This window comes from Callospermophilus lateralis, unplaced genomic scaffold (genome assembly GCF_048772815.1).
Source record: "Callospermophilus lateralis isolate mCalLat2 unplaced genomic scaffold, mCalLat2.hap1 Scaffold_83, whole genome shotgun sequence".
Lineage (NCBI taxonomy): Eukaryota > Metazoa > Chordata > Mammalia > Rodentia > Sciuridae > Callospermophilus > Callospermophilus lateralis.
Window position 1 is genome coordinate 2,195,482 of NW_027516368.1, and position 12,258 is coordinate 2,207,739.

The 12,258-nt window shown below is 36.8% G+C and overlaps 1 pseudogene across 1 annotated transcript in view; it reads right to left on the reverse strand.

Annotated features, from left to right (window-relative positions):
- The window catches only part of LOC143389385 (threonine--tRNA ligase 2, cytoplasmic-like), a 105,423-nt pseudogene that overhangs the window by 16,700 nt on the left and 76,465 nt on the right, over positions 1-12,258 (reverse strand). The window contains exons 3-5 of the transcript XR_013155219.1: positions 9,958-10,056; positions 5,327-5,493; positions 3,285-3,447 (exon numbers count right to left, since the gene is read on the reverse strand). The product of XR_013155219.1 is annotated as a threonine--tRNA ligase 2, cytoplasmic-like (transcript). The remainder of the gene's footprint in view (positions 1-3,284; positions 3,448-5,326; positions 5,494-9,957; positions 10,057-12,258) is intronic.

Below are 12,258 nucleotides of genomic sequence, written 5' to 3' on the forward strand. Positions count from 1 at the left end.
AAGTAATGCTATATTTAGGGAGAGTGATCAATAGGTCTTATAGATTTTCCTATTATTGTTCTATTTATTTCTACTTTAATTTCATTGTAGCTAGAAAAAACCTTTTATGATTCCAATTATTTCAAAATTGTTGAGGTTTGTTGTATGGCTTAGGCTATGATTCATCCTGGTAATTCTATCCCTCCTTCCCTCCTTTCTTTCACACTAGGAATTGAATGCAGGGGTGCTTTATCACTGAGCTACATCCCCAGTTCTTTTTTGAGACAGGGTTTTGCTAAATTGCTGAAAGTCTCACTAATATGCTGAGGCTGGCCTTGAACCTATGATCCTCCTACCTCAGCCTCCCAAGTCACTGGGATTACAGGTGTGCACCACCCGGCTATGTATAGTTTTCTTTAGTGGTTTTTCTAGGTATTATTTAACTATCACAATCTACTGATGCTATGATTTTACCAACTCAAGTGAGTGTAGAAACTTTACCTCCTTTTATCCTAGTCAGCTTGGACTGCCACAACAAACCATAGTTTGTGTGGCTTAAACAACAGAAGTTTATTTGTCACAATTCTGGAGGCTAAAAAACCAAGATCAAGGAGATGGTAGATTCAGTTTACTGGTGAAGGCTTTCTTCCTGTCTTGCAGACAGCTTCCTTCTTATTGTGTCCTCACGTGGCAGAGAGGATAGAGAGAGAGGCAGCAAGATCTCCTGTATCTCTTCATATAGCAGTATTTATCATATCATGAAAGCCGCACCCTTGTTCTCTCATATAAACCTAACTGATGTCCCAAACTCCATATCCAAATGCCATCCTATGTCAGGGGGTGAGATGGGGTAGGGCTTCAGATATGAATTTTGGGGTGAAAAACTAAGTTCATAGCAACATATTTGCAATATTTTCCCCACATTTAATCATATTTTTGATGATATTATAAATGATTATTCTTTATTTTCAATTTCTAATAGTTCACTGCTAGTATATAGAAACAAAATTGATTTTTATATATTGATATTCCATACTACAATTTTTAAAAACTTAGTTCTCATAATTCTTTTGTAGATACAATTAGTTTTTTGTAGATGTCATCCATGACATACACGGTCATGTCATCAGCAAGTAAAGAGTTTCAATTCTTACTTTCTAATCTGGATATTTATTTCTCTGTTTTGCCTTTTTTCCTTACAGAAATTGTCCAGTTCAATAATCAATAATAAAACTAATGAGAGATGACATTTTTATCTTATTCCTAACCTTAGGGGTAAAGCATTTAAACTTAAAAATAATTAAACTTTTAAGTATGACATTAGCTATAAGTTTTTCACAGATGCCTTTTATCAGATTGAGGAAGTTCCCTTCCATTCCTAGTTTCTTAAGCATTTTTATGAGAAATGAATGTTGAATTTTACTTTGTTAATTAAAAACCAAGTAACAGTGGCTTATTTTCTATTGTTAAATCAATCTTCCATTCCCTGGTCAAGATAAATTGTCCTTTAAAATATTACTGGATTTAATGTGCTAAAATCGTATTTAGAAATTTTGACATTATGTTCATGACATTGGTCTACAGTTTTCTTTAACTGGCTCTGCTTTGTTGCACATCAGAGCAATGGTACCTCATAGAATGAGATGGTAAGCATTTTCAATTTCCTAGCAGAATCTGTCTAGAATGGGTATTATATCTTCCTTACTTTTTGGTAGAATTAACGAATGAAGCCACCTTGGACTGGAATTTTCTTTGTGAGAAGTTTTAAACTATTGATTTAATTTTCATAATGGTCAAAGAGCCACTCATTTATTTCTTCTTGAGTAAAGCTTGGCATGTTTTTCAAACATCTGTCCATTTCATCTAGGTTGTCAAATTTGTTGATACAAAGTTGTTCACAATGTGCCCTATTTCTTTAACGTACAAAATCCATAGTGATGGTACTTCTCATTCCTAATTTTTAAATTTTGTGTCTTATCTTTTTTTCCCTACATTTGACTAAAAGTTTATCAATTTCATTATCCTCTCAAAAAATCAGCTTTTGCTTTTTAGTAATATTCTCTATTATTTTTCTTTTTTCTATTCCGGTGACTGTTCCTCCAGCAATTTCTGTGTTAGCTTTCTGTTGCTATGATAAAATACCTGAGATAATCATCTTAAAAGGAAACAGGTCAGTTGGCTCCATTATTTTGGGCCGGTGGTGGGGCAGACTATCATGGCAGGGAGCACATGGTAGAGCAAAGCTTCTCACATCATAGCAGCCAGGAAGGAGAGCCAGGGGCAGGGAACAAAGAAGGAGAGATGCCAGATCCCAGTATTCCCTTATCTCCTTCAAGGGCATGCACCTGACTTCCTCCAGCTAGGCTCTACCTCCTAAAGGTTCCACCAAATTTCAATACACCATCAACTGGGAGCTAAGCCTTCAACATGTGAGTTTCTTGAGGGCATTTAAGATCCACATCATAATAATTTCTTGCTCTGTTCTTTATTATTTTCTTTCTTTCTTTAGTTTCCATTAGGTGTATTTTGCTCTTCTTTTTCTGGTTTCTTAAGTAGAAAATGAGGTGACTGATTTGAAACCTTTTGTAATGTAGGTATACAGTGCTATAAATGTCCCTGTGTAGCTCATTTTAATTTGTGATGTTGTTCTCATTTTCATTCAGTATATAATATTTTCTGATTTCTCTCTTGATTTTTTTCTTGATATATGAGTTATTCTGAAGTGTGATATTTACTTTCCAAATATTTAGAAGTTTTACAAATAGCTTTCTGTTATTGATTTCTACTGTAATTCCACTGTGTTCAATGGAACATTGTTTTAATTAAATTCCTTTAAATTTATTGAGACTTGTTTTATGGCCCAGAATATCTTGGGAATATTCCATGCATACCTTCAAGGAATATATATTCTGCTATTGTTCTATAAATGCCAGTCAGGTCAAATAAGTAATTAGACCTGAAGTGTTTGACAGTGACTCTCTGTCAACAATTTTAATTTGAACTAAAAATGTAAACTCGATAAGAATTTCTAGGCAATATTAAAAAACAAAAAATCCTGAATTCCAGCAAATCTTTAAAATAGTCCACTTAGTAGAACTTGAGATAATAAAATAAGAAAAGGAAGCCAAAGGACAAAAATAATAAATCTCATGTCAGGAAATTATTGACCTATTGATGTAAATTAGATAACGACAGGATGTCAGAACTGAATAAGACTAAATGAAACACCTCATTTCACAGCAAATCTGAAACAGTAGGAGATGTGAATTCCTGATAGTCACGCTTCACCTTGTGTCACTGTTTACCTGCTGCACCGTGCAGAAGATATGAGCATCATCCTGCTGGAAGCGCCTGACCCGGGTTAAGCCACTTAAAGTCCCTGACAGTTCATTTCTATGAAGAACTCCAAAATCAGCAAATCTAATTGGCATTTCCCTCCAAGATCGTGGATGATGAGCAAACATCAGACTAGAAAAGATACATGAAACACAGTTTTTACATAGCATAGAAAATAATTATTATCTAAATATTAAGAAATTACAATTAAGCCTCAATATTTGTAAACTCCTTATTCTGGTTCTTAGATCACTATATTAAAAATGCTCTTCTAGGCTTGGTTTGTGACTCAGTAGTAGAGTATTTACCTGGCACACATGAGGCACTGGGTTTGATCCTCAGTACCATATAAAAATAAATAAATGGAATAAAGGTATTGTACCTGTCTACAACCAAAAATATTTTTTAAAAATGCTCTTCTATGGATTATTTATTTATTTAGGTTCTGGGGATCTAACGAAAGGCCTCCTGTGTGCTAAACACACTCTCTACCACTTAGCTAAGCCTCTAGCCCTCTTCTAGGAATTTTGGAATCTTAAGTTTACATCACTGCAGCATTCTAGAAAGAATCTCATTATGTCTTACAGAAATTCTGACTTCATCCACTCAGTAAATCTCCACTTGCCATTTATAATTCATTTCCAAGGCTACTTCTTAAGTGAAGCCCTCTGGACACTTCTCCAAATAGGACTGGTCCATCTCTTCTCAGACTCTAAGAACACTTCAAACATATAACTGTTATGGCACTGGTCTTTTTAAATAAGTGATTGCCTACATATATGTTCCTGTCCCTTATGCATGTGAGCTCCATGAGGAAATGGACTATATAAATCACCTTTGCATTTCTAGCACCAAGCTCAGGAAGCATCCAACTAGTGTTCTCTGTGGAATTCTCTTCTGCAGAAAGCACTCCTGAATACCTTATTCCATGGCTACAGGCTTCCTTATTCTGAAGCCTGAAGATGCAAAATACCTCTCTATAGTCACTTAGCCTTACTTGTAATTAGAGTTAAAATTGCAGGCTACAGGTTTAAATAATACCTGGTGGCAAAGTTAAGAAGGTATTAATGTAAATGTTTTAGAGAGCGTGGGACACTAGCTTAGACTCACATTCTGTTTAAAAAGAGAGACTGAAGACTATTAACATACCAGTTTTCATAACATTAAAGTTATATATATTTTAACATGCTGTCATCTTCAAGTTAAAATTCTTTTAATCTTTACTAAAAAAGGGCAAGGAGCTTTCTTTAATGTTCCAATATTGGTTTAAATAGTTAGCTTCTAAGGTTAATTTATTAGAAACTATGTAGGTTGGTAAGACAAAACCATAATAGTTGTGTGTGTGTGTGTGTGTGTGTGTGTGTGTGTGTGTATAGAATTATGTCTATTCACTTCTAGCTGTAAAATCTGCTTGTCTTCAAGGTTGAATTTATAAACCTACTTTATGATAATTACAGTCTCTCATAGAATCAAAAACAACATTGGGTATAAGATATACCTTTATTTTAGGTACTATTAGGAAATAGAGTGACCTATGATTTACTTTGTGACAAAATATTAAGATGCCACCAATTATAAGATGCATCCCAAATTCAGAGAAGTTGATATATGGAGGGAAAAAGTGCCTTACAATCAATGAAATTCAGAAAACCATTTATTATGACCTCAATGCTTTTGTTAAAATAACCCAAACACTACATAGAACTATTTGCAAATATGTATATATGAAATATATTACTATTAAGAGGACAAATATAATTTTTTAAATTGATGCTGTTCTCTGAGAAGCACAAAAACTAAATGGTTTCCAGTTAACATTCCATGCCTGCTGAATATCAAACATACTTTCATTCTCCAGAATGAAAATAACTAGATAAAGATGATTAGTAACCATCATTCTTCAGATTAAAGTAACCATTTAAATCTAAAAAGCAAAATAATAGTAACAGCTAATTATGATGAAGTGTGCTGTGCACTCTTATGCCATATCTTCTCCACTTTTAATACTTACCAGTGCCCTGGACAATTCATGGGTTTGAGAGCAAAGGTATCCTTTTCAATATCAAAGGTGAACATGTTCTCACTGTAATGCTGCCAGTGACCCGAGGCTTCCCAGAGTTTACTGTTGTACATGTTGGGAGAGAGCACTTCCATGAAGATTCATTTGTGATACTCCTCCTTTAAGATAAGAGTGTTTAATGTTAAAATCTGCTAGAAGAGATCACAATTCCATGCAGTACAACACTATGAGCAAACTTTTTAAACTAAGGATAATGATTCACATGTGCTCAGTTTTAGATGTGGTGTTTTCTACATCATGGAAAAAAAAAAGATTTACATATGCACAGTAAAATTTTCACTAGTATATTTATTTTATGTACAAAATAGTGTATAATATAAATGTTATAATTCTTTGTAAATTAGTAATTAAAATTCAATATCCATAGAAACTTTCTATAAATAAAAACTTCAAAGCCCTTCTTTATTCTAGATAAACACCAGGGGCTTTTTTCCCCTATTACTTAAGAGGTAGGAAAAATTACACAGTTTAATAAGTCTGAATGTTTAGTGTCATGTTACAGTTTTGATCCATTTAAGTTTTAGACAGAAATGAAATTGATAATTTTAATTTCTCAATTTTGACATGTTAAGTAGCTAATATCCACTAAGTCAGAAGCTGGCTTCTCTCCCTATTAACAGCTTCCTTCATTAAATCATGGTAACAGAAGAAGAGAGTTTGTCAAGTAAAGTTTTTATTTTATTGATACCTTTTCTTCCCCCTGCCTTTGTCAAGATATCAATGTGATGATCTTTGTTTTTATTACATTCTCAACATTTGTAAATCAAATGGACATTTGGCACACATGTTGACCACCATACTTTCGGCAAGTTAACAGAATTTAAAATTTATAAAAAGACATTTTAAAATTACAAACAACACAGTGATAGTTTTGGATTACTGAAGGTACTGAAGCTTTATTTATACCTGGCCACTTGAAAACCCCTAAATAGCTCCTATATCAGTGTCATTTCAAAAAAAGAAAATAGTTTTCAAGCAAGTTCTCATTACAAAAGCTAAAGCAATTCCACATGAACAGCTTCTCCCCAAAACCCCATTAAAATAATTATAGAGAGAGTTTTTATATAAGTGTTAATTTACAAAGATAGAAAAGGAGAATTGAAGATGAGTGCTGGGATACTTTAGAAATTAGAAAGTAGGAAACAAATAACAATTGCCTCAAAAGACCTGGGAAAGCTGGGACTAGGCTGGCAGTGGGAGAATCTCAGGAGCAAACTTGGTCCAGATGGATATAGATTTCTTGGCTTCACAGTTTTAAGGCTTTGAATGTGAGGTGTTCCCCAAAAGCTCCTGTGTTAATACAGGAATGTTTGGAGGTGAAATGATTAGATTAAGAGAGCTGTGATCTAATCAGTTCATCCTGGTTTGGATGGACTGACCAGGTTAGTATGGCTGAAGGAGATGGGTTCCTGGGGTTGTACCTGGATGAATGCATCTTCCCTGTGGCCTCTTCGCCCCTGCCCTCACTATGCTTTCTGGACCCTATAAACTGAGCTGCTTTCTTCCACCATGATGTTCTGCCTCAGCTTAAGGCCAAAGCAGTGGAGTCAGCCATCTATGAACTAAGACCCCTGAGACTGAGCCAAAGCAAACCTTCCCTCCTAAGTTGTTCTTGTTAGGTAATCTGGCCACAGTGACCAAAAAAAAAAAAAAAAAAAAAAAAACTGACCAACAGTGCTTGTCTTCTGATTTTTAGTTTTCTGTTGAGAATTTTAATTACATTTGATACCCAGTCCTATGTCTCTGGGAAACTTTTAGGATCTTTTCTTCATCTCTGGAGCTTTGGTATCTCTCAAATAATGTGCGTCTTGGTGACCAAGAGGAGAAAGCTTGTACCAGCAAACTTTGACATACTTCTGTTGGGGGTTTAGGCTGTCCCTTGCTCATTCTGGGTTCCCTTTGCTAAGGAACTAACAGGCAGAGAATGACTTACTACTCTGTGAAGATGACCAATCCTGACTACTGGGATGATTGTGCTGCTATCAAACAGTGGAGTAAGGAAGGCTGTGTCTGGTATTCAGTCAAAACCCTTAATTATTCCCACATCCAACAATAATAGTGGGGAACTCTATAAAGACAGAATTACTAAGAACTTAGATCATATGAGAAGATTTAGGCTATCCACATTATGGCTTGAATTGCATCCTGCCCCAAAAGACATTATGAAGTCCTAACTCCCAGCACTTCAGGATGTGGGAACAGTGTCTTTACAGAGGTAATCAAATCAAAATGAGGTCCCTAGCACGACTCCTCATCCAATATGTCTAGCATCCCTATAAAAAGGGGAAATTTGGACCAGAGACAGTCATGCACAGAGGGAAGACATGTGAAAACAGAACAGGAGAAGGCCACAAGAAACTGGAGGACTGGAGTGACAGCTTCTACAAGCCAAGGAACACTACAGATGGCTGGCAACCCTCATGCAGTGAGAAAGAGGCACAGAAGGATCCTCTAGAGGTTTTGGAGGAAACATGGCCCTGAGGACATCTGGATTTTACACTTCTGGCCTCTTGAATAGTGAGACTATGAATTTCTGTTATTTAAAACTGTTTGTTTAAAACTCTAGGAAACTAACATACCTACCACTAAAACTAGCCATCTGAAGTGCCGGTGGGACATGGAGAACATGGATGGGGTGGCAGAAGGAGGAAGCTCTGGTTTCTCAGCTCAGGCCCATGTCAACCTACAGAGGCTAAGGCTGCAATGGTAGCATTTATTTATGTCTTGTCTTTGCTTTTTTACCTGAAGAGTGCTAATGATGGCTAAACACACAATTTAGATTTTGGGTGAAACAGAACTGTCAAAGCCAACATGATGATGATGATACAATGGTTGATGGGACTTTGTCTAAAGACACTAATATTTTCACTCAAACAGGGCACAAAAATGGGTACAGGGAGGCACAAAGGATTCCCATGCTGGTTATTCTCAACTTGCCACTGTCTGTCTTGCCCACGCTGACTCAGACATTCCAGCTATGATGGTTGTTTACTCTGTGTTGGCTTGACTGAACCCTGGTGCTCCCAGATTGAAAACTGCTTCTGGGCATTTCTCCAAGAGTTTTTGTCTGTTTGTTTGTTTGCTACTGGGGATTGAATTCAGGAGCACTTGACCACTGAGCCACATCCCCAGCCCTATATTTTGTATTTTATTTAGAGACAGGGTCTCACTGAGTTACTTAGCACCTCACCATTACTGAGGCTGGCTTTGAACTCACAATCCTCCTGTCTCAGCCTTCCGAGCCACTGGAATTACAGGCATGTGCCTCTCTGCCCAGCTTCTGAGAGTTTTCCTGGATTATAGTAGCTTCTGATTTGGTGGACTTATTAAAATCACCCTCCCAAATGTGGATGGGCATCATTCAATCCGTTAAGCACCTTAACAGAACAAAACTGTGGAGGAAGGAGGCTTTCGCTGTTTTTGCTTCCTGCCTGCCTGTGGACTCTCTGACCCTTGGACTCAAATTTACACCATCAGCCTCCTGACTCAGGAGCCTTCAGACTCAGACTGGAATCACACCACCAGTTTGCAGGTGGCAGAGAATGGGATTTCTCAGCTTCTGTGATCATGTTAGTCAGTTCCTCACAATAAGTCTCTTCCTCTCTTTATATCCTTCTGGTTCTATTTCTCTAGAGAATCCTAATATATTTGGCTTCTGGATAATTCTAATATTTGCCTTCTGACTTCTAACTGGATTTGACCAATGAGAAGCTCTGAAAGAATTCAGAAGGTAGAAGAAGGGAGAGGTCAGAGTACTTATTCCCTTTCCCCAGTGTTTTCTTGCCTTGGGTTTATTTTGGTCCTGGCTATGTTCCATAGTTACAGCTTCCTTTACATGGCTTCTCCTCCATGGAGTCCAGCTCTCTCTGATTTCTGGTACCACTATTGCTTCTCCTTTCCTCTTCAGGACTAGAGCTAGAGGGTGAGGGATTCCTGCTGGTTTTGACCCCAGGATGCTCTACTATCCATCCCTTATAAGTCACCTTAACTGGGCACATACCTTTGTAACTATCTCCTTCACTACACCTTCTTCAGTTAAACCCTCTGAGTGCCTGGGTCAGGACCCTCTCTGCACAGGTAAATACACTGAGATTTCACATTATCTGCAAAGAAATCTACTGAGTCCAGGGTCATGGGGAGAGGAAGCAGACATTCTCCAAGAGGAGCCACTTTCCTCTCCACTCCATGGCTCCTAGACCATGCAATGAGTCAAGCGGATTCTGGGAAACTCAAAAGATGTGTCTGTGGAAAGTTTCACAAAAGGAACCTCATATACTGCTGACAGGAATGTAAAAAAAAGTCACCTTGGAAAATAGTTTGGCAGTTTGAAATCAAACAGCATTTAGAGAAAACAAAAATCAGCTACATATTTTTATTAGAAGACACAATCTATTATTTCTCTTTTAAGTTCAAAAATTTTTATAAATATTACTGAAATAAAATTAATGGAAATAATTTAAATATAAGAGAAAATAGTAAAATGTAAATTAAATAAGAGAGAAAATAGTACAATGTAAAATGTAGTTGAACAAGAATAAAACATTTTAAAAATTTAAACTTACTCGTATGAAATCCATAAGTGTATTATAAATGAAGGCTCCTCGGGGAAGGAAAAAACAGCTTCCAGGACTCAGATCATGGAAAAAGAAAAGTTCCTGTTCCTAGATTAAAATAATAATTGCATTTCAAATTTCATCTTTTGTCAAATAATATTCATCACATACACATGATATTCTAAGAATAAATCATACTCAATTATCTTCCCATATTCTAATAATAGGCATTCCAAAGACTCTCAGTACTTATCCTTAACCGTACATAATACCACATGTAAAATGACAATTCATTCTTATGATTACTTAGTCTTTAACTTGGCTTTTCTGTCATCTTTCTCACTTAATGATAATTTTCTTACTTGGTTACACTTAAACACGTATCTTATGTGGAAAAATATGGCTTTAAAAAAGACCAGAACATTCCACCACAGGAGGTGTGCTTCAAGTGATAATGGTCATTCTTTCTCATGGCTTTCAGCTACCCCTGCATCTGTCCTCACATCAACCTGCAAGGTTACCCCAGACAAGGACAGGCAGGGAGCTTCGTAAGTGAATACCTTGCCAATCACAACAAAGCTAATAAGTGGCAGGATTGAGATTAACAATCCAGGTCTACCCGCTTTCAAATCTCATTCCTTCTTTCTACACCCACCCTTGACTCCTAAATACAATGCAGTTTATGGAGTGTACACAATTTTAAAAAATAATTTCATGATAAAAATAGGAGAATGGTATAATTTTTAAAATCTAATAAAAGATACATAAAAGAAAGACTTTGCTCCTGTTAACAAAGTTTGAAGCTCCCCATTATGAGGCTTCAGTATTAAAACAGCTTGGGAGCTAAACACAGTGGAACATGCCTATAATCCCAGCAACTCGGGAGGCTGAGGCAGGAGGATCTCAAGTTCAAAACCAGCCTCAACAACTTACTGAGGTGCTAAGCAAATTGGCTCAAAGTAAAAATTAAAAAGAGCCGGTGATGTGGCTCAGTGGTTAAGCACCCCTGTGTTCAATCCCTAGTACCAATCAATCAATCAATCAATAACAGCTTGGAACTGAAGGAGAAGCCCACAAAACAGACTGGTGGATCATAATGAAGAATTAAAAATAGGTGAGGGGATTTAATTTATTATACAATTAAGGAATGTAACTATAAAGACAGCTTTCCAAAAAAAGAGATTACTCAATAAAATATCTTTAATGCAACTAGGTAGCCACTTGAGAAAAAAAATAAATAAAGCCAGATTCATATCTCATTCCTTATACCAGATGTGATTTGGGATGGATCAAAATTTCCAAATGTAAAAATAAAGCCATAAGAGAAGTAGGAGTGAACAGGGAATATCTCACAGGAGGATAGTCTATGCAGGACACAAACTCCAACATCAAACAAGAAAACTATCTGCAATATAGATACAAAAGGCTGCCTTTCTTAATTTAGAGAGATACTGTGTATTTTATCCATCACACTGGCAAAACTCTGGGGAGGGCCTGGGAAAAACATTTTCTGAGACACTGTTAAAGGGAGTGTCTATGAGATGTGACATTTCTGGTGGATCTGGCTGTGCTTATCGAAATCTAGAAAGTATGTATTTCAGCATCCCTGGGCCCCGAGAGCATTTAGCCCATACTCCCAAGATCAGAAGCTCTGCTCAAAGGTCACGGTTCCAGAAAAAAGCAGGGTTACCCACAGTTCACTATTCACACTGTGAATGGGTTCAACCCACGTCTTGCTCATACTGCTTGCTAAAGTGACTGTGGATTCCTTGGAAGCCAAGTCAAAGGGGAACCTTACAGTCAGGTCAGCAGTCCCAAGCCCACTGCCTTGAGACTACCTGTTGACGGGTCTGCCTCCTCCCTACACTCCCAGCATCTTGAAGGCAGGATGCTATCCTTTCATCTTCCTCATACATTATTCATATCACTCAAAGTAACATTTAGTGGATGAATGAACGAACCGGTGAATGAATGTGTCAATGAGTAAACTAGCTAACTGGGGGTACAAGTGGGCAGACTAGAGATTGAACTGACCCAGAGATGGAAGTTTGGAAGAAGAAAAAAAGAGAGAGAGATAAAGAGATGTAACTTTTGAGTATTCCTCTACTTCATGTAAGGTTAGTTTTGGGTGTAAAAATTACTTTAAGTATGCAAAATTATCTTACAGTACGGAGAGCAATACAAGCAGACAATGGATCTTATGAATATAGCAGGTTGGGTTAGGTTTGATAAAACCAAAAACTCTTAAGCTTGGGAGACTAGCTTGTTAAGTAACAAGGATCCTGTAAACATGCAGGCTAGATTTATTGT